The sequence below is a fragment of the Bubalus kerabau genome, chromosome 9 (genome assembly GCF_029407905.1).
Source record: "Bubalus kerabau isolate K-KA32 ecotype Philippines breed swamp buffalo chromosome 9, PCC_UOA_SB_1v2, whole genome shotgun sequence".
NCBI lineage: Eukaryota > Metazoa > Chordata > Mammalia > Artiodactyla > Bovidae > Bubalus > Bubalus kerabau.
In genome coordinates, this window is record NC_073632.1 from 39,788,222 (window position 1) to 39,810,934 (window position 22,713).

Consider the following 22,713-nt stretch of genomic DNA (forward strand, 5'->3'; position numbering starts at 1 on the left):
ACGTCCTTAAATACTGCACCCCAGAGGAGCTTAGGCTGCCCTGCTGATATATTATCTTCAGATGTTTGTCTGTGTCCTCTGAAACGTTCTTCAAGCTGAGACACACAAAACAGATTTACTGAGAGAGGGAACAGAAATTATTCACTCTCGGTACTTTAAATAACTATATTGCTGCTAAACAGCTTACTTACCCCTGAAACTTGTTCTCTAGAGGAATAACCATTTTCCAACATATGAAAATCAGAAATTCTAGAAGTACAATTAAGGGATGATTATTTGTGTTTATAAAGGATTTGTTATGTGACTCCTTAAATGAGACTATGAAAATAACTCCTTAAATGAAACTATACGAGCCATAATAACGGCCAAGCACCAAAGAATTGATGCTTTCGAATTGGAGAAGACTCTTGAGAATCCCTTAGATGGCAAAGAGATCAAACTAGGTAACTCTAAAGGAAATCAACCCTGAATATTCACTGGAAGGACTGACACCGAAGCTGAAGCTCCAATACTTTGGCCACCTGATGTGAAGAGCCAACTCATTGGAAAGGACCCTGATGCGGGGAAAGACTGAGGGCAGGAGAAGAGGGCGACAGAGGATGAGATGGTTGGATGGCCTCAACGACTCAATGGACATGAGTTTGAGCAAACTCTGGGAGATGGTAAAGGACAAAGAGCCTGGTGTGCTGCGCAGTCCATGCCCTCACAAAGAGTCAGACACGACTGAGTGACTGAACAACCAGCCACAATAATAATAAAAGATTTCACTTAAAATTTTTCTGAGCTCATCTACTGAAAAAAGGGGCTACTGATATATCTATCACATAGACTCTTCCAGATATGCAAGTCTGGGGTCCTGAGCTAGACTTCTAAAGGAGTTCAGCTGATCTCCCCCATTCAACAGCTCAGCTGCCCTACAATCAGGTGGGCCCACCCCACACCTGACTGTCGAAACTGCAGCAGACAGCAATTTCAACAGACACGATGACACAAAGTCCTCAGCTGCCTGGACAGGTCTACCTGGCAATTTACTTACAGAGGCAGTTTTGCTTTAAGATCAACACCAGGGCAATTTGACTAGGCAGGTTGCTAAACCCTAACAAGCATACTGAGTCACTTCAGTCATGTCCGACTCTGCAATCCTATGGACTGTAGCCCGCCAGGTTTCTCTGTCCATGGGATTCTCAGATAAGAATACTGGAGTGGGTTGCCATGCCTTCCTCCAGAGGACCTTCCCAAACCAGGAATCGAACCCACATCTCTTATGTCTCCTGCATTGGCAGACAGGTTCTTTCCACTAGCACCACATGGGAAGCCCTAAAGCAAAGTCAGAATTTTAAAGCGTGTTTTTCGTGCTCTCTGGGTCTAGTTGGTTTTAACATGCCATGGCTTTCTAGTGAAAGAACGAGACCAATACCCCACAGGAACAAACCCAAGCTGGGAATCAGAGCCACAAACGGCCACATTTTCCTCTGACCCTGTCACCCACCTGAGGTCAGGTGAAGAAGCCCTGGCTTTTACACATCGAGACAGACAGAACGTCGGGGTAGCTTATCTCCAGTTGTAAAAGCTTGCTGAATGCTACTAATAGCGTATGTAATTTCTCTGGGAAGCCTTGGGAGGAGTTTTCCATTCATTACCTAGTGAATCAATTCTAGCTTAAATAGAAAGGACATGGGCTGCAGTCCACAATGCACGAGGAAGTATCGCATGGAAATCCTAGCAGGGTTTGATGCCAGGGTTTTAAAAACGAAAGAGAGGCCCTTCCTCACCTCCCTTTCACCCACTTCCCTGACTGGAGTGTGGGAAAGGAGACTCAGCTCCCAGCAGAGGCAGCGTCTCTTCTCCAGCCGGTGCCCCTGAGAACCGATATCGCTGCTCGGGGAACAGAGGCCAGCCAGCCGCTGAAAGGCGCGGACGAGATGATGTGATTACAAGGACTGAAAGAAAGCAGAGTGCGGGGTTCAGATAGGGGCTGAGAAAGGAAGAAAGACAGGCACTGTGAGTCCAGGAAAGTGGATAGTGGGGATTGCGGGCCTCTCGTGCTTTTGTCCTTCAAAGAGGTCCCTCCTGAAATTCATTTGTCTGCTTCTCCCAGGGGCCTTCTCAGAGGCCGGGGAAAATGAAGAATCTTGTTTACTGAAGAAGCAAATCTGACCAGAGGACCCATGAGTGTGGTGTATGGCAAACAATAAAGACATGGGGCTGGGGGACTTCCCTGGTGGTCCAGTGGCTAAGACTCCACCCTCCCGATGCAGGAGACCTGGGTTCAATCCCTGGTCAGGGAACTAGATCCCACATGCCACAACTAAGACCCATGACAGCCAAAAAAAAAAAAACAGACATGGGCCCAGAAAGTTTATTTTCCTGCCCTCTATCTCAGGGTACCTTTCTACTGTCAGCTCCTGTCCCTTGTCACACTGGGGACAACTCATAGGGCAGATGGACTTGTTTTCCTTTGGATAATGGCCTTGATTTCTGGCACCACTCTAGTACCCATCCTCCGTCTCAAGCCCTTTTCATCCACATATTTGAAACCACTCTCTACTGCTGGCCCTTATACCCGCTAACTCACAGGAGCTGAGGATCCAAATCAAACTGCCTGCAAGTTGCAGCCAAGGACCCTGCCGGGCACTGCGGCAGGCCCAGCCCTCACTCCCACCTCTGACAACACGTGCATTTGAAGCGGGTAACTGTTCACTTGCTGTTACTGAGTTGGCAGTTTCTTACTTGGAATCAGGAAACCCTAGTCATTTTCTTGAAGGGAAAAAAAAAAAGAGAGAATTTGAACTTAACCTTTTTTTAACTTAACCCTTTATTTCTTTTTCAGAGCTGCTCCTCTAACACAGCCATGGGAAAGATTTATAAAATTACAGTCTGGTCCCTGATGAAGAAATGCCAATAAATTTAGTTTTAAATGGGTCACAAAAATCTCCCGGGGTGTTTTCCTCATGCCTTAATAGCAGCATTGTGGGAAAGTGTAATTCTTTAAGGAATTGGGTTAGAATCGCTTCCCCCTTAAGGAAACAAGTTCCAAAACTTTTCTTAATCAACTGAATCTTTTCCTACCTCTGTGCTGTAAAATGTGTCAGGGCATATTCTTTGAGTGTGTTAGTCGCTCAGTTGGGTCCGACTCTTTGTGACCCTATGGACTGTAGCCCATCAGGCTCCCCCGTCCCTGGGATTCTCCAGGCAAGAATACTAGAATTGCCATTCCCTTCTCCAGGAGATCTTCCCAACCTAGTGATTGAACCTGGGTCTTCTGCCTTGCACGCAGATTCTTTACCACCTGAGCCACCATCAGGGTACATTCTTGAGAGTGTTGTTTTTTCCCCGACTAGTATGGCAACCCACTCCAGTGTTCTTGCCTGGAGAATCCCAGGGACGGGGGAGCCTGATGGGCTGCCGCCTATGGGGTCGCACAGAGTCGGACACGACTGAAGTGACTTAGCAGTAGCAGTAACCCTGTAGGAAGGACATTGTGCTCGATAGACCACTCACAGTTAAAGATTTCCGGATACTGTCAGGAATAGTCTGAGAGCAGCAAGGCAGCTGAGATAACTAGGAACCACCCGCTCAGCCATCCTCCCCAGCTGCACGGGCGAGGCCTGGGGTTTTGACACTAGATCCTCTTGTAAAGAGGGAACCTCCACGATTCTCTAAACCTCTCAGACACAGGAAAAAGGGACTGAACCATCGTGGTTGTCCCTGTGATTCACTTTACTGTTCCGTAACACCCTGGGGATGTCACCAGAAAGAGAGATAAGAAAACGTGATTGCATGTCATGACTTGGACAGACTGGAACTGCACTGGGGAGTGGGGTCAGCAGAATAACAATCACTGCCAAAGGTGTCCACGTCCTGACCCCCAGCACCTTATGTGATAGAAGGGACTTCTCAAATGTAATTAAGTGAAGGATCTTCAGATGGAGCGAGTTTCTGGATTCTCCAGCTGGGCCCAATGCAATCACAAGAATCCTGATAAGAATCCTTACATGTCAAAGACAGGAAGGTGGGCGAGAGCCAGAGTTGTGGGGTGTGAGGAAGACGAGACTGGCCGTTGCAGGCAGGTAGATGGGAGGGCCGGAGCCAGGAGTGCAGGCAGTTTCTGGTAGCTGGGAAAGGCAAGGAAACAGATTCTTCCCAAGGAGCCTCCAGAAGGGACTCATCCCTGCCCTGGTTTGAGCCCACTGAGATGCATTTCAGGTTTCTGACCTCCAGAACTGAGGGTAACGAATGCGTGGTGTTTTAAGCCTCTGAGTTTGTGGTAATGTGTTACAGCAACCATAGTGAACTAATACTGGGAAAAAGCTGAAAACCAGTATTCTCTAGAAATCTGTGAACTGGAGATCCCAAGGTAACCATTCACATTTGGGTAGTTTACATATCTCATTTGGACTCTATATAACAACCTCAGTAGACTGCAAGCCATTTTACTAGCAAAAAAGCTGTAAGAGGTAAAATTCTGTGTTTTGTTCACTGCTATGTCCTCAGCACCTAGAGAAGTGTCTAGTTCAATATATGCTGAATGTATTACTCAGTAAACATCACTCTGGGCCAATCAGGTAGTATTATGTAATCCACAGGTAACTTAAACAGTAACCTTGTTTAAAAATGACTTAACAGGTTGAGACTTCCCAGTGGTCAAGATTCCAAGCTTCCAATGCAGGAGGTCGGGGTTCGATCCCTAGTCAGGGAACTAGATCCCACATGCTGCAACTAAGACCCAGTGAAGCTAAACATGTATATATTGAAAATGGAAAGAAATGACTAGTATGCTTATCTCTACTCTCCCCATTCTTTTCCAAACCACCATCCTCCCCAGCTGCTTCACTAACCTTGCCTCAGCCACCTCTTAGCGTTAGCCTCTCAGTCGCATCCAACTCTTTGCGACCCCATGGACTGAAGCCTGCCAGGCTCCTCTGTCTATGAGATTCTCCAGGAAAGAGTACTGGAGTGGGTTGCCATTCCCTTCTCCAAGGGATCTTCCCAACTCAGGGATAGAATCTGGTCTCTTGCTTTGCAGGCAGATTCTTTATCGTCTGAGCCACCAGGGACGTCCATGCTCCTCTCTCAATACTTGGCCATATTCTAGACTAAGGAATCTTTTGAAAACACACACTGGAGTGTCCTTTACTCTCCCCGCTTCCCACCAGGTCCTGGAATAGAGAACAGAATCTCCAACAGCCTGGCAGCTCCCTACTCTTGCCCCTGCCTGCCTGCCAGGCTCACCAGACATCACTCCTGCCGGGTCTCTCTCTGACCAGTCAGAAGTTCAGCGTGCCCAGTCCCTCCGGCCTCAGGGGCTGTACTCATGCTGGTCCCTGTGTCTTGAGTGTTCCCTCTCCCACACTGCCCCCAGCCTGCTCCTAGGTAACTCCTGCTCATCCTGCATTTTCGTTATCATTTCCAGGAAGCCTTCTGCAGCCTATACACCACCAGATTCATTGTTCGCTCCTCACCCCGCCCACACGCTCTCACAGCATCCCACATTTTCCTTCATAGCATGTATCTCTGACTTCTCAACACCTAGCCGCAGATTTGCAAGTAGGAAAGCAAGGCACATTTGCGGCACAGATGAATTTCCTGAAGGTAAGTGATTTCCCTGAAGTCACACAGCTTGAAGTGCTGGAGCTAGGAATAGACACAGGTGTTCCGACTTCCACATCTTTCCACGACTCCACATGGCCTCGCGAAAAACAGGAGAGAAAGTAGTACCAAGACCGGAGCAGAGAGTGCTCCAGAGCAGAAGCGCAGAAAAGTAACGGACTCAGTCCGGCATATGGACGGTAGACACGAGACTCTGGCTTTGAGTACAGTGTTTCCTGGTCCAGAAAGAGCAGAAGCAGGGTTTCCCACAAACCTCTGACAGATTACTTAGAAAACAGCACGAGTTCACCAGAATTTACAATCAAATTTGTGCACGAGGACAAGAAGACTATCAAAGTGAGTTAGCAAATCGTGAATCCCATAGTGGTATCTGCCAAAAAACTATTGTGTCTCCATAAAATTTATATGTTGAAGCCCCAACCCTCAGTATGACTGTATTTGGAGATAGGACTGCTGCTGCTGCTAAGTCGCTTCAGTCGTGTCCGACTCTGTGCGACCCCATAGACGGCAGCCCACCAGGCTCCCCCATCCCTGGGATTCTCCAGGCAAGAACACTGGAGTGGGTTGCCATGTCCTTCTCCAATGCATGAAAGTGAAAAGTGAAAGTGAAGTCGCTCAGTCGTGTCCGACTCTTAGTGACCGCATTGACTGCAGCCCACCAGGCTCCTCCGTCCATGGGGTTTTCCAGGCAGGAGGACTGGAGTGGGGTGCCATTGCCTTCTCCGGGAGATAGGACTATTAAGACATAATTATCTACTTTCTACTTATTTGCACAACCCCATGGTACCCATCATATAGTAGGTTCACAACTTTTTTAATAACAGAATCATTTCACAAACACTCCTAAATAGTAACTGCTAAAATGAACTGAAACTTTCTAGGTCAAGGGAAAAAAAGACAAGATTGCATGAAGTCATAAAGGTGGGGTTCCAATCTGATAGGATTGGTGGCCTTAAGATAAAGAGACAGGAAGGACCATGTGAGTACACAGGGAAAAGGTGACCATCTGCAAGCAGGAAGAGATCTCTCCACAGAAGCCAACCATACTGGTACCTAGACTTCTAACCTCCAAAACTGGGAGAAAATTAATTTCTGTTGTGTAATCCGCCCTATCTATTGCATTTATTTATTTATTTTCTGTGGCAGTCCAAGCAGACTAAGACAATGCGCAAATGTTTATAGCATTAATTTAAATTGTGCAGTGGTTCTGGATAAGAAGATTACAGCAAAATTAATTTCTGTTAAGAGGGTTATAGTGGATATCTGCTATTTTCCAGCTCAGCATCAATACCCCCTGTTCTTTTAGTAACAGCACCTGATTTTACTTTGGGAACTACCAAATCTTTTCCCACTACCACCCCAGACTTTTGACTGCAGCAGCCTGAGTGGAATTGTCAATTATGCCATACTTTCTACTGCCAAGAAGTGGCCCAGACCAGATTATCACAGAAATGTGAAAATTGAGCACAGTGACATAAGGACTGAAATATATTGGAGCTAAATTTTTTTTTTTCATTTTATTATCTTATTTATTTTTGGCTGTGCTGGGTCTTCGGTGCTCTCTGGGCCACTCTCTAGTTGCAGTGCACGAGTTTCTCACTGTGGTGGCTTCTCGTTGCAGAGCACGGGCTGCAGGGTGCGTGGGCTTCAGTAGCTGAGGCAAGTGGGCTCTAGAGCACAGGTTCAGTAGTTGTGGTGCACGGGCTTAGTTGCCCCAGGAATTGAACCTGTGTCTCCTGCATTGTGGAGAAGGCAATAGCAACCCACTCCAGTACTCTTGCCTAGAAAATCCCATGGACGGAGGAGCCTGGTAGGCTGCAGTCCATGGGGTCACAAAGAGTCGGACACGACAAAGCAACTTCACTTTCACTTTCATGCATTGGAGAAGGAAATGGCAACCCACTCCAGTGTTCTTGCCTGGAGAATCCCAGGAACGGGGGAGCCTGGTGGGCTGCCGTCTATGGGGTCGCACAGAGTCGGACACGACTGAAGCGACTTAGCAGCAGCAGCAGCAGCTCCTGCATTGACAGGTGGATTCTTCACCACTGAACCACCAGAGAAGACCTGGAGCTAATTTATTTTGATGATAATACCTAGGAAAAAATACTGCCTAATAGTTTCTACTGTCTAGATTCTTGGAGCCACACTAAATCCTGCCATTCCCAAAGTCTGCTTGGTCAACTATATCTTCACTTTGGTGACACCCCATATCCTCACAATAAATTACTTTCTAGTTTTAACTAGTCAGCATTGGTTTTGGTTGCTTGCAACCGTGAAACTCTGACAGATACGTGGGTCTGTCAAATCTGTGCTGTTGATCTTATCTTAATGCCAATGAATTATTTTTGTATAATTATGCAACTAAAATGCATACACTTTGAAAGCTACTCATGGTTTGGAAAGAATGTCATTTAAAAAAAGAGTTTAGTGATTAATGTACTATAGGAAAATATACTATGTTTCTGGAAATAGTCTTCTGATTTTTTTTAATCAACAAGAGAACCCTAATATTTAGGGCCATCTGGGTAACTCATCTGGAGTTGATGAAATTTCTACTTTGAAATATTTACAAAACAGTGAGAATAAAGAGGGTCATATATGTTTGGGGTTGCTTTTTTTTTTTTTTTTCCTTTTATCTTTGGCTTTGCTGGGTCTTCGTTGCTGTGCGTGGGCTTTCTCTAGTTGCAGTGAGTGGGGGCTGCTCTTCGTTGCTCTGCTGGGCTTCTCACTGTGATGGCTTCTCTCGTTGCAGAGTACAAGCTCTAGGCACTTGGGTTTCAGTAGTTGTTGCACATGGACTTAGTTGCTCTGAGGCATGTGGAATCTTCTCAGACCAAGGACTGAACTCATCCCCTGCCTTGGCAGGCAGATTCTTACCCACTGAGCCACCAGGGAAGTCCAAGTCATAAATGTATATACATTTTAATATTAAAATGGCATGATGTCACAGACCTGAGGAATAACAGAATCCACCTAGGACATCAATTTTAGTCAAATTCTAATTTTTCTTTTGCATGAAGTTGAATTTGGGCTTATTATTCTCAGTCTATTTTAGTATTCTCCTGAAAACCTACATCAAAGATGTGGAGCCAGACAATGAATCAGAGGGAGCTCTGGGGGCAAATTACCATGACTTTTGTGGTAACATTTGCGAATTGAGGCAACTTGGTCCTCCTCGAGGGGCTTGACGCATTTATACTTTTCTCTTTTGATAAAGAGGCATGGAGGATGGGGAGATGCTTGATGTGTAATGATGAATATTTAAGAACAATTTGTTTGCTCACTGAAATAGCCCTGACATTTAAAATTATTTTTTAAGAACACTTTAATTTGCATTTTTATTGTGAAACATGTCCTTTTTACAAAAGGACTGTATAAAATATATCAGTAGAATTTAAAGAACCATGGCCTTTGAGAAATGGGACATTACCAAAACCCCCTTTTGAATTCCTGATCCCTTTCCCACAGAAGTAGCCACCAGTCTATATTTTATATTATTCATTCATTCTCTTGTTTTCTTGACAGTTTCATCTTATATGTATGGTCTCTAAAGAATATATTGCACGTATTCCTTGAGACTTGCATCTTTTGTTCAATATTGTTTTTAGATTACTTAAAACTGAAGCATGTACCTTAGTTCATTCATTTTACATTACTATATCATATTCTGCTTGATAAGTATACCATAATTTGTTTATCCTTTTATGGATTATTTATAAATCTCTGGTCTTAAAAGTAGACCTCTCCGTAAACACTAAGATATTGCAAAAATGGTGAACTATGATTTCTGAGGAAAGATCACAAAGGACAGCACAGTTTGGCTTTCCTTTCTTTTAGATCATTTGCTCTGAGAGAAGCCAGCTGCCATATAGTAAGGATGCTCAAGCAGTTTCTCCCCACGGCAACAGCCAACATCAGTTTGCTAGCCATGTGTGTGAGCCATCTTGGAAGCAGACCTTCTAGTCCCAGTTGAGCCTTTAGAAGACTACAGCTCAGCTACTTTCTTTTTTTTTTTTTTTCTTTTATTATGTGTTTTATTTTCATATAAATTCACATCCTAGAAAAATTAAAATAGAAACACTAAATATAGCATTGCACAGAGCAATCTCTGTTAAATGCCCCGTTGTATCATTGAAGTTCATACACACGTGGAGGGACTGAAGGAGACAGGAAGACGGCAGAACCGCAACCCGAGAGCCGCCACTGTGTCTGTGCACATCAGCTACAGACTGAAAGGTAAGGACAGGATTTTACATAAATAGAAACAGAGTTACAATTCAGATTTTCTTTTTAAGTTGCTTCCATAATTGGTTTGCGGGAGCAACAGATTCTCCCCTTTATTCATAGCCATACCCCAAGACATATCATTTTTTAAAAAATCTATTAATGTTAGACAAAGCCATCACAATGCTTCAGGAGTGACTTAAAGAAAACCCCAATCAAGTCACAGCACTCAGAGAGGTGGGTTTAATGAACAAGTCCTAGGTAGATATCAGTCCATCTAAAAGTTACTCTTTTTTTTTTTTTTTGGCCAACAGTTAGTCATGTTTGGCAATTTTATGAGGATCATTTAAATCTTTTTTAAATTATCTCTTTTTTTTTAATTGACATATGGTTGGTTTACAATGTTATGTAAGTTTCAGATGTACAACATAGTGATTCATAACTTTTTAAGGTTGTACTCCATTCATAGTTATTATAAAATATTGGCTATATTCCCTGGCTGTATGATATCCTTGTCTCACTAACTTCTTGAGTCTGACCTCATGACGCTTCCTAAGCAAGAATCACCTAGCTAAGCCACTCTCAAATTCCTCACCCACAGAAACTTTGAGATAATAAGTGTTTACTAAGTTTAGAGGCAAAGGGAAATGTAACTCACATGGCTTATTTTGGTTTTGGTTTTGGTTTGTATTTCCCTATTCAGTTCAATTCGGTCACTCAGTTGTGTCCGACTGTTTGTGACCCCATGAACCTCAGCACGCCAGGCCTCCCTGTCCACCACCAACTCCCAGAGTTCACTCAAACTCATGTTCATTGAGTTGGTGATGCCATCCAACCATCTCACCCTCTGTTGTTCCATTCTCCTCCCACCTTCAACCTTTCCCAACATCAGGGTCTTTTCCAATGAGCCAGTGCTTTGCATGAGGTGGCCAAACTATTGGATTTTCATCTTCAGCATCAGTCCTTCCAATGAACACCCCGGACTGATCTCCTTTAGGATAGACTGGTTGGATCTCCTTGCAGTCCAAGGGACTCTCACGAGTCTTCTCCAACACCATAGTTCAAAAGCAGCAATTTTTCGGCACTCAGCTTTCTTTATAGTCCAACTCTCACATCCATACATGACCACTGGAAAAACTACAGCCTTGACTAGATGGACCTTTGTTGACAAACTAATGTCTCTGCTTTTCAATATGCTGTTACTAATGAGGTTAACACATTTTCCTATGGTTCTCAACTTTTTGTATTCCTTTTCTGTTTAAGTATCTGTCTCACATGTTTTCTCCATTTTTGTGTTGGTTTGTCTTTCCTTATTTTTTTCAAAGTTTTTATATATATTTCAGATACTAAATTTTTGTTAATAAAGGTTGCAAATATCATCTCCTAGTTTTGGGTTTTTTTAATTTTCTGATTTGGGGGTTGTTTATTGTGTCTTTGACTATCTGAACCCTCATTTTTAATGTACTCGAGTGTATTCATCTTTTCCTGCATAATTTTCACTTTTGTGTCTTCTTTAAGAAACTTCACTTACCAAAGATTTTTCATATATTCCCTATACACTATTTCTAAAACTGTATGGTTGTGCCTTTTACATCGTCTTTAACACCTAGATTGACCTTATGATACAAGATTAGAATCAATTTTCAGGTTTTTAAAAGTGTATGGGAACCAAATCGTCCTTAAGCCATTAACAAAATAGTCTACTCTTTCCCAGTGATCTGTGAAAATCCAGTTTCTATATGTGCGTATATGGGAGTTTCCTTCTGGACTCTGTTTTACTTGGTTTCGCTTGTCAATTTATCTCATCCTGCATCAACATCCTATTCTTAATAATAGAATCTGATAATAAGTCATTTTATCCAGTAATGCAAGTCTTTTCACTTTTCATTTTCCTTGGTCTTTTATGCTTCCCTGTAAATTTTTAAATCAGCTTGCCAAATTCCACAAACAACACGGTAGTATTTTTGCTTATTGGAGTTTCATATCTATAGATCAATTGGGGAAGATTTGAAATCTTTATAGAACAGAGTACTAGCCATAAACATCATATATTTATTTAACATATTCTTCAGTATCACAAATTTTTGTTAGATTTATTTCAAGTTACTATATTTCTATGCCATTGTAAATACCATTTATGAATAAGGTTTTCTAAATAATTGTCTATAAAAATGGCATCAACACACGTATGTATACACATTTATATACATTTGCTTCACATCCAGAAGTGCTGACAAGCTTTTTATTGTTATAAGTCATTTGTAGGCTATTTTCTTCGTAGACAATCATATCACCTGCAAATCACATTGAAGGAGGAAACAGACAGAGCTGGACTCCATCTTAGGCCAGGCTGCGAACATTAGGCTACACGCATGGTCACTCTCCCAATGGACTCTGAACTTTGTGCCCGGTGTCTATAGAAGTGGCATACCAATGGAAAACCAGACCCCCCGATAAAAGAGCTTCAGGACTTGGACTTGGACTCTCCATTGCCTAAAAGAATATGCTAATTATCTCTGCAACAGAACAAAGTGGTAAATTCCATTATGTTTATCAGGATATGACCACAGGCCTATTGATAAATGTTCGCTGTTTATCTAGTCTTGTGACCCATGAATCATGGGCTAACTTTGATCGTATCTCTCTTTTACCTTGTCCAGACTAGTTTCAAGAAATTTGGGGAGGTGGGTTTGGGCAAGTACACTTAGGGTATATAAGGTTTTCACAAAAACTGGTCGGGGTCCTTGGCTAAGAGGAGACTCTGCCTTGGGCCCGCCGGTGTTATAAACTGCACTCCATCTGCATTGTCCTTCTGAGTGAGTTTGTTTCCCGGAATGTGTGGCTACAACAATATTCATTTTATTTCCGTTTTAATCCTTAAACCTTCTGTTTATCCTGTCTCATCACACAGTGCTAAACAGAAGTGGTAATAATGGGCTTCCTTGTCTTGTTTCTCATCTTGAAGGGAATGCTTTCCACATTTTAACATTAACTGTGGCATCTGCTGTAGGCTTTTTGTACATGCCTGTAACAGACTCTGTGATGTGCCTCTGAGGTCCCTCTTATCTGAACTGAAGTAATTCTTCCAGCAGCTGGCGGTACTACTGGCAAACAGCCCTTGACTGTCAGCCTTCTTCAGCTAAAAAGAGTCAACCTGGCCACGTCACATCCACTTCCTGGGGTAGCTCACCTCGGGTGGCTGGTTGACACAAGGTACAAAGGCCCACCTATCACCCCAAATCAAACCAACTCCAAAGGGCTACCCTCATTTCAGCACTCTCTTTAGGGTTGGGTGAAGCTTTCCCTGAGTCTATACTGCAGCCTGACTTCTCCCTTCTCTGCCCCGTCTTACTTCCTGCTTTCTCTTCCAAAGATCCTAACCTTGGGAACACTCCCTAATCAGTTTCCTCCATGTTAACCTCCATCTCAGACACTTCTTCCTGAGAAACTCAAGCTATGACAGTGACTATTTTCAGTTTTCCAATTTTTCTAATCTAAGTGAATATCAAGTTTTTCTAATGTTTCTTCTGCATCAATTGGAGTAATCATCTGATTTTTCTCTATTGTTTATGAGGCCGTAGACAATTTAAAAGTAAACTGATAATTGCATTTGCGGGATGAAGACAATTTGATCATAATGTACTATCTTTGTGCATTTTCAGATTCAATTTGCTAATATAAATTTTGTTCAGAATTTGTATTTGTGGTCATGATTGAGATTGGATTATTTCAGGGTTTTCTGGGTTTCCATTTTGCTTGTAATCTTTTTGTCTAGATTTGACATCAAGATAATCTTGGCTTCATAAAATAAGTTGGGGAGTATTTCCCTCCGTTTCTGGTCTCTGAAAGGGTTGGGGAAGACTGGAATTATCTGAAGATCAAAATTGCTGTGTGCAAAGGTTTTTAACTATTTTGTTTCTTTAATGGTTATAAGAATATTCAGGTTCTCTAATTCTTCTTGAAATAGATTTTACAATTTGTATTTCTATAAGAAATATTTTCATCCAGTTTGTAAAATAATTTACTTTTCTTGTGACTTTGACATCTTTAGTCATAGCATTTTTTTGGTTCATGACATTTATTTTGAGACTACTCTCCCTTTTTTTCCTTAATTTTCCCAGAGGTTTGTTTTTGTATTCTTTTTCAAAAAATCAGTTTGGAGACTATGTCGATTTCCCAGTTGTATGTTTGTTTCTTTTTCTATTTCATCATTTTCTTCTCAATTTGCATTACTTTTTTCTTTCACTTTATTCTCTTGTTCTTTTTTTAACTTCCTAAGCTAGATATTTAACTTACTAATTTTGAACCCTGATTCTTCTTAATATAAATTTCCCCTAAGTACCACTTTATTTGAATCCCCCCAAATTTGATGGGGAGTATTTTTATCATTGTTCAGAGCTTAACGTTTTCTAATTTCTATGATTTTTTCTTTGACCCTTAGACATGAGTGATTTTTTGAATAGCTAAATATGTAGGATTTTCTTATCTCTAATTTAGTTGCCTTGTGTTAGAGAAGTGATCTGTATGACACCAGTCCTTTGACTTGAGGTTTTACATTGATAGGTGTGGAAACTTAATATCAATTTTCAAAGTGTCAGTTTTCATAATGTTTCATCTGTGCTTCAAAAATATGTGCATATTCCAATTTGGGGATTGTTTTATTTTTCTCTTTGAATCTTCTCTTCTCTTCACAGACACTGTCAGCCTTACTGTTTACTATGAGAGATATTCGAGATTCCCTGTCGCTCAGTGGTAAAGAATCCACCTGCAATGCAGGAAGCCTGTGTTCAATCCCTGGGTCGTGAAGGTTCCTTGGAGTAGGAAATGGCAACCCACACCAGTATTTTTGCGTGGAAAATTCCATGGACAAAGGAGCCTGGTGGGTTACAGTCCATGGGGTCACAAAGACTTGGACATGACTGAGTACACACACACATGAGAGAGATTTATTACTATGAGAGGGATTTAATATTTCCAAGTATACTTGTGGACTTATCAATTTATCTTCACACTTCTACATTTGGTTTATATAATTTGAGACTTCATTAAGTGCATACAAGTTTTGACTTGTATCATCCTGAGCAATTTAACTTTTTCCATCATAAAGTGACTTTAACCCTTAATTATACTTTGTCTAGTCATAATTTTGCTATGCCAGTTTTCATTTAGCTGTTGCCTGAGTATCTTCTCAATCCTTTGACTTCCAATATTTTTGTGTTTTTTAATGTTTATGTGTAGCTCTTATAGAGACCAAACAGCAGAATTTTATTTACATTGAAAACACTTGCCTTTCACTAGAGAGTGGTTATAATTATTTATATTGTTTTTGTTCGGTCACTAAGTAATGTCTGACTCTTTGAGACCCCATGAAGTGCAGCACACCAGGCTCCCTGTCCTTCACTGTATCACAGAGTTTGCTCAAGTTCATGTCCATTGGGTCAGTGGTGATATCTAACCATCTCATTCTCTGCTACGCCCTTCTCCTTTTGCCTTCTCTTTCCCAGCATCAGGGACTTTTACATATTTGCATTTATTTCTAGCACTGAATCATGTACTTTCTCTTTGTCTTAAATTTGTTTCTTTTTTTCTTCCTAGCTTTCTTGCCTTCTTTTAAACTGATTAAAATTGCTATATCTTTACCATCCCATTTTTTCTTCTCTGTTTCTTTAAGAGTTATACTATTTCTAGCCTTTTAAAGGCAATTCAAGCTATTTTAATTCACATATCTAAAAATTATAGTTAATATCCTTATTCTCTTCCTGAAAGACATAAGAACCTTAAAAACTTTTAACTCTCTTACCCTTCTATACCTTATAAGTTTATTGCTGTCTATCTAGTCTTTTAGTTAATCTTAATGTTTTATTTGTGGGAAAAAAATATTGTTTTATATAGTTCAGTTCAGTTCAGTTGCTCAGTCATGTCTGACTCTTTGCGACCCCATGAACTACAGCACGCCAGGCCTCCCTGTCCATCACCAACTCCTGGAATTTACCCAAACTCATATCCATTGAGTCAGTGATGCCATCTAACCATCTCATCCTCTGCCATCCCCTTCTCCTCCTGCTTTCAATCTTTCCAAAATCAGGATCCTTTCAAATGAGTCAGCTCTTCGCATCAGGTGGCCAAAGTGTTAGAGTTTCAGCTTCAACATCAGTCCTTCCAATGAACACCCAGGACTGATTTCCTTTAGGATGGACTGGTTGGATCTCCTTGCAGTCCAAGGGACTTGCAAGAGTCTTCTCCAACACCACAGTTCAAAAGCATCAATTCTTCTGTACTCGGCTTTCTTTATAGTCCAACTCTCACATCCATACATGACTACGGGAAAAACCATAGCCTTGACTAGATGGACCTTTGTTGACAAAGTAATGTCTCTGCTTTTGAATATGCTGTCTAGGTTGGCCATAACTTTCCTTCCAAGGAGTAAGCGTCTTTTAATTTCATGGCTGCAATCACCATCTGCAGTGATTTTAGAGCCCTAAAAAATAAAGTCAGCCACTGTTTCCACTGTTTCCCCATCTATTTCCCATGAAGTGATGAGACCAGATGCCATGATCTTCGTTTTCTGAATGTTGAGCTTTAAGCCACCTTTTTCACTCTCCTCTTTCACTTTCATCAAGAGGCTTTTTAGTTCCTCTCCACTTTCTGCCATAAGGGTGGTGTCATCTGCGTATCTGAGGTTATTGATATTTCTCCTGGCAATCTTGTTTGCATCTACCCACATATTTAGCGATATTTTAGCTCCCCATTCTTTCTTGCATCTCAGACCTTCCTTCTCTTCAGCATAAATGGAAATTTCAGAGTTTCTTCTTGTTGTCGTTCAGTTACTCAGTCATGTCCAGCTCTTTGCAACACCATGGACTGTACCACACAAGGCTTCCCTGTCCTTCACCATCTCCTGGAGTTTGCTTAAACTCATGTCCTTTGAATCAGTGATGCCATCCAACCATCTCATCCTCTGCCGTCCCCTTTCCTCCTGCCTTCAATCTTTCCCAGCATCAGAGTATTTTCCAATGAGTCGGCTCTTTGCATCAGGTGGCCCAAGTATTGGAGCTTCAGCTTTAGCATCAGTGCTTCCAATGAATACTCAGGACTGATTTCCTTTAGCATTGACTAGTTTGATCTCCTTGCTATATAAGGGACTCTCAAGAGTCTTCTCTAGCAGCACAGTTTGAAAGCATCAATTTGTTTGCACTCTAATGAGGATCGTTTCATGGCAACTTTCCATTTGTGTTTGTTCATAGCCTAAGTCTCTCCAGAGGGCATTTGTTTCTGCCAGTTATCCAGGAGCACCACCAGCCTGAAACCACATTAAATTACATCTTACACGTAAGGCTTTTTGTGGCCACGTGAGTAGAATGAATTAAAAACATACATCCACTCAAGAACAGTGTAGGGTTATGAATTCTTGAGTTATTCCTTGCCCTCCCTTGGTGCCAAGGTCAAGAGGTACATATTTTATCACCTCCCCCTTCAATGTAAGAAGTTTCACTCCATCACCCTGAGATTGAGGGTGAAGCTCTTTGGGGACTCAGCTGTATGTGAGTGCCTCATATCAAGTTTTCCACTTGGAGCAGATGCTAGGTTTTATCTACTGCCCCCTACTCTCTGCCCTGATCAAACAGATCTCAAAGTTTCAAAGGTTTGGCAGAAACTCTCAGAGTAAAGATTGGTTTGAACTTCCTTAGCTTTCAGAATTCTTCTTTTCTCTTCTGTTTGGGAGGTTTGGGGTTTTCTTACTTTAATGTCAGTTTACCAAAGCAGGTGGGAAGGAAGAGAGACTTTGAAAAACTAAGATTTGACTGTTTCATATAGGAAAGTTATAGCTAATCTACCACATTATCTTAACATTTTTAATCAATTAATTCAGAATAAATTAGTAAAACAATTTGGAATCAGTTAAAACTCATGTGAAAAAGCCTGTATAGGAATTGAGTTTTAGAATGCAGTTGGCAACAACCAATCAGAGTTGACTTTTGTGCCAAATACTTGCCAAGATTTCTCCCTTGAATACAGGTTCCCTCCTGAGACTTTATTAATTTGCAAACTTCTGATGAGATTACCACTCATTGAAGATAATTGTGGATCAAAAATATCCGCAATTGAGCAGAAACAAGCACAATCTAACAAGATATATGTCACCCAGTTTCTCAACCCAGTGAGAAGTCCCAGGCCAGTAATATTTATGAACAACGTCTGTCCTGCCAGGTTTGACTTTTGGTCCCCTGATATTTTCAACACTGTATTGATTAAAATGAAAGGAGCATTGTATGAGCATCTGTGTCCCAGTTGAACTCCTCTTCTAAGCTCCTTACCACCAAGGGAAAAGCTAATTGGAACCTAATGTTTCCGAAAGATGTAACTTAAAGCCAGGGTAGTAAATAGATTTTACCGCAAGTGCCGACTTCCAGTAAAGGAAACTGTGGATCACTATGCTAGACGGATTACAAGTCTACATCCCCATTCTGAGGGAAAAACAACTGTAATCCATTAAATATGCCTCTCAGGGGTGGGATAACTAAGGTAGGAATGGAAAGTAGTTAACATTTTTTTAAAAATCAGAGATTGAATAAGAAATTTGCAAATGAAAAAAATAATGGTATTTACTATTAGAATTACCTTTCTCTTCAAAAATGTGGATTTGGTGTGTGGGTATTGAACCTGAGACCTAGGCAGCTGTTACAGACCAGCTGACAATTTTAATAATCTCGAGGGCCTGACTCTATATCAGAACCTCAAACAAGAGGGAGCTCTTGTCCTCTAGCCAAGCCAGCCTAGTAGGAATTGCCAAGGTTTGCAGCCAACTAACTTATTGTAAGATATATTTCATTTTTAACCAAAGGCTGATAGGAGAAAAATATTTAGCTGGTAGGGGCAGACAGGGGACTGAAAATGATTCTGCAATCAAGGGAGTGAATAAGAGTGTAAATGTATTTATATTTTATTATGAGGAAAATGGCACATAGTCTTATGTTCAATATCATTAAAATCCAGAGGGAACTTTTCATTCATTTTTTGTTTTTTTTAGTCACACCTTGGAGCATGCAGGATCATAGTTCCCTGAATTCCCTGTCATTCACTATTTTAAAACAAAAGATTTTTTCGAAAAAAATGTTTTCTCCACAAAAATATTTCTTTAAATTTTTATTTTCAAAATGGAACATGATTATGTAGAGGAAGGATATATAATCAAGTTAGCTAGAAAGAGTTTTATTCATTTGCATGATTTACTCAGAGTTGACTGTACATTACTAAATTGTTCTCCATCACCTAACCTCCTTCTCCATCACATAACTTGCCTTTATTTCTGTGTTGAAATGCATCTATAACATAAAATACAATTCTGTTATGCTTTATGATTGAGTAGATTTGGTTATAAAAGTATGAGGGCCCTCCTTACAGAGGAAAGAAACCTTTGAAGAAAAAATAATGAAGAACTCTTAAGATAGTGGCCAACCTGCCCAGATTTCTCAGACAGAAGCTCAAAGGGAAGAATCTTGTTTCCACACTTATCAGAGTCTGTTGGGCCAATTGAGCCTTGCCATTTTTCCTTTTTAAATTACTATTGTATTTACTCTTTGAGGAAAAATATTTCCAGTTTGTGCCCAGAATCTCTGTTTTTATACAGAGGCAAAAAGAGGTGTTCCCTTTTCCCTCTTGATATTGGAAAGGCATCGTCATCAGGAAGACGCTTCTGACCCTGAGATTGTAGTAGATACCCAGTTAGGGGGATACCTGGAGGGCCAGTGGTGAAGACTGCCCTTCCACCACAGGGGCGTGGGTTCAATCTCCGGTTTGGGAACTAAGATCCCACATGCCAGGTGGTGTGGCCAGTTAAATAAATTGAGATAAAAAAAAGAAAACCTAGCTAGGCTGGACCTTGGTGGGGTTGGTTAAAGCATTGCTCTGAGTTTTTATTTGATATTCAAGTTAGGTTTCAGACACTGGTTATAAAGACCAATTCTTATCACAAGGATTCTGGCTATTTGATGTTGATTTAAACAAATCTGTAAATATCCACAGGGCCAGCAGCATCCAAAGGGCTGGATTGCTAATTTTCGTCATACCACTTGGGTTTTCTAACACACTTTTCTGTAAATCAATCTGATTACTTTCATTTTATTTTAAATTTCTTTCTACAGGGACAGAATTTGTTAAATTCTCTCTGTTAATCCATGTGCCCTCTTTTCTTTCTTTAATTTTTTAAGCTGCTTGTGTCGGGGCCAATGTGACAGATTGCACGGGACACTATGGAGACATCTGGGTCTGGTAGCAATCGGATCTAGAGCATTTATTTCTATTCCCTGGGTAAGATCCACAGGAATCGGGCAGTCTTTCATGAAATGGTTATTTCCGAAACAGTATACTCTTTACTGATTTGGGGGTTCCCTAAAAATCTCATCTTGGAGCTTGGAAACCTTATCCTAATGGTAGTTCTCAGATTTTCCTTTGACTGTATGTAAATCACATAGATTATATTTATTAATAACAGTTGGAATTAGAAAAATATATGACCCATAGTTTAAATATTGACAGCCTCTAAGTTTTTAATCTCTATATATTTTTTTAATATTTAAATCTTTGTGAGTCTTTGTTCCTATATCCTCCTGTGTATGCTACATAAAGTTCAGTGTGTTTCTGCCCCTGTTCTTGGTTTTAAGCTTGCAGACATTTTTTTTTATAAGCCAGGCATTCTACCAACCCTTACAGTAGCGATTCCTCACCCCAAAGCTTCTGATGTTATGGATCTCAGACAGGGTCTGGAAATCTACATATTTTTAAAATTCCCCTTCAGCTCAGCTTTGCTGTAAATCTAAAATTCTCTTAGTCTATTTTTTAATGAAAACAAGTTAAGAAGCAAAAACAAAAAGCGCCTCCCAGTAATACTGACAGTAAGCCCACTTGGAGAAACCCTGGATATTTCTCTAAATGTTTAAATGTCTAAATTTCTTAGAGCTTAAGAACCTTGATTGTCTCCCTTGTGCCATTGTCTAAGTCCCTCTGGCTCCCTCTAGTGGATTAAAATAAAATGCACTTTCTACAATTCATCTAAGCCCTGGCTGCAAAGTTGCTTCAGTCCTGTCTGACTCTGTGCGACCCCATAGACGGCAGTCCACCAGGCTCCTCCGTCCCTGGGATTCTCCAAGCAAGAACACTGGAGTGGGTTGCCATTTCCTTCTCCAATGCATGCATGCTAAGTCGCTTCAGTCGTGTCCGACTCTATGCGACCCCATGGACAGCAGCCCACCAGGCTCCTCTGTCCACAGGATTCTCCAGGCAAGAATACTGGAGTGGGTTGCCATTTCCTTCTCCATCTAAGCCATTAGGAGAGTTAAATTAGATTAAAATACACAGAAAGATGAAGTATGAGATGCATTCACAAAAAGGCAATATGCATCCAGTGAAATAAGTCTGGGTCTTAAAAGAGGGGAAAATCTCCATTATATCTGCTTCACGGCAGGTTTTGCTGGGGGAGTCCAGGTTGGCACTGGTAGGTTTAGCTGCAGACAGAATTTTCCCCTTGCCATCCTCAGCAGTGTGCATTCAGGCATTTCTGCCCAGGCACAGAACTCCACTGCTGATTGGAATCTCTGAGGACAGAGCAAAATGAAGTTTATAAATGCAGTATGGAATTCTGCATATATATATATGCATAAAATATAAATTTTATGCGGAATTCATGTCATTCACTGTACTCAGTGCACCTTCTCTTACTAAGAGAGGAGAAATTAAAGGGAAATTGACAGTGATTAAATACCCCCATGTGCTCAGATGGATGACCCTGCTGTGTGACACGTTGGGCAACTTTCAGAGGTATCAGGCTATGAAGCTAAATCTGTAGACCTGACTGTTTCTGGCTACTCTCTTTACGTTACTCCTGGGACTGGAGGAGTACAAAAGTTCAAAAGCAGCCCTTGATCCAAATATGCACTGTTCTCAGGGTACTGCCAGTTCTGCTATTACTACAGCCAGAAACTCTGGCTGGCCTGGGCGGAAACAAGAGTGAGCCCAGTTCAGGGGTGTCAGTCCTAGAGTCAGCCTTTGAGGTTTACAATTCAGTCCTCTCATTGAGCAGACAAGGAAATAAAAGGCATGGGAATCCAGATCTTCTCTATCCTGCTTAAAAACGTATTCCCAGTGAAATATTCCGAACCAATGGAACAAGTATTCCAAACGTGGATGGAAGACGTGCTGTCTTGTTGCAACCTAAAGATTTTGGGAACAGAAAAGACACATCTTGAGTAGTATAAAGGGGGAACTGTGAATTCAAGTACATGCAGTCACATTTAATCCTACAACTCCTAAAATTGATAATATACAAATCATCACACAAGTCCAACCAAGCCCTATGCATCTGTTTCAAATCTGCCTTCTTCTTTCCTCACTCTCCTGGTCCCACCCATCTGCAGTCATCTCAATGACTCTGCTATGGCCACCCTCTTCAAAATATTTTTCACACAGCCTGCGTGATATTAGGTGCCAATCTCTTCAAGTTACTCTTGCTTAAGTCCTTTCAGTGTCTTCCCATTGTGCTTAGAAGAAAAATTCAAACTCATTAGCATGATTTGTGGAGAAGGCAATGGCACCCCACTCCAGTACTCTTGCCTGGAAAATCCCATGGACGGAGGAGCCTGGTAGGCTGCAGACCATGGGGTCGCGAAGAGTCGGACATGACAGAGCGACTTCACTTTCACTTTTCCCTTTCATGCATTGGAGAAGGAAATGGCAACCCACTCCAGTGTTCTTGCCTGGAGAATCCCAGGGACGGGGGAGCCTGGTGGGCTGCCGTCTATGGGGTTGCACAAAGTTGGACACGACAGAAGCGACTTACCAGCAGCAGCAGCAGCAGCAGGTGGTCTTAAATGACTGTGGAATGGA

General features: G+C 41.5%; 2 long non-coding RNA genes across 2 annotated transcripts; both read left to right on the forward strand.

Annotated features, from left to right (window-relative positions):
* The first annotated feature begins 1,676 nt into the window (after positions 1–1,676).
* On the forward strand, positions 1,677–2,967 carry LOC129659997 (uncharacterized). Its single transcript, XR_008718292.1, has 3 exons — positions 1,677–2,001; positions 2,099–2,689; positions 2,831–2,967. It is a non-coding gene; the product is annotated as an uncharacterized LOC129659997 (long non-coding RNA).
* A 6,484-nt stretch (positions 2,968–9,451) lies between these two features.
* On the forward strand, positions 9,452–13,894 carry LOC129659998 (uncharacterized). Its single transcript, XR_008718293.1, has 2 exons — positions 9,452–9,846; positions 12,090–13,894. It is a non-coding gene; the product is annotated as an uncharacterized LOC129659998 (long non-coding RNA).
* The last annotated feature ends 8,819 nt before the right edge of the window (positions 13,895–22,713 follow it).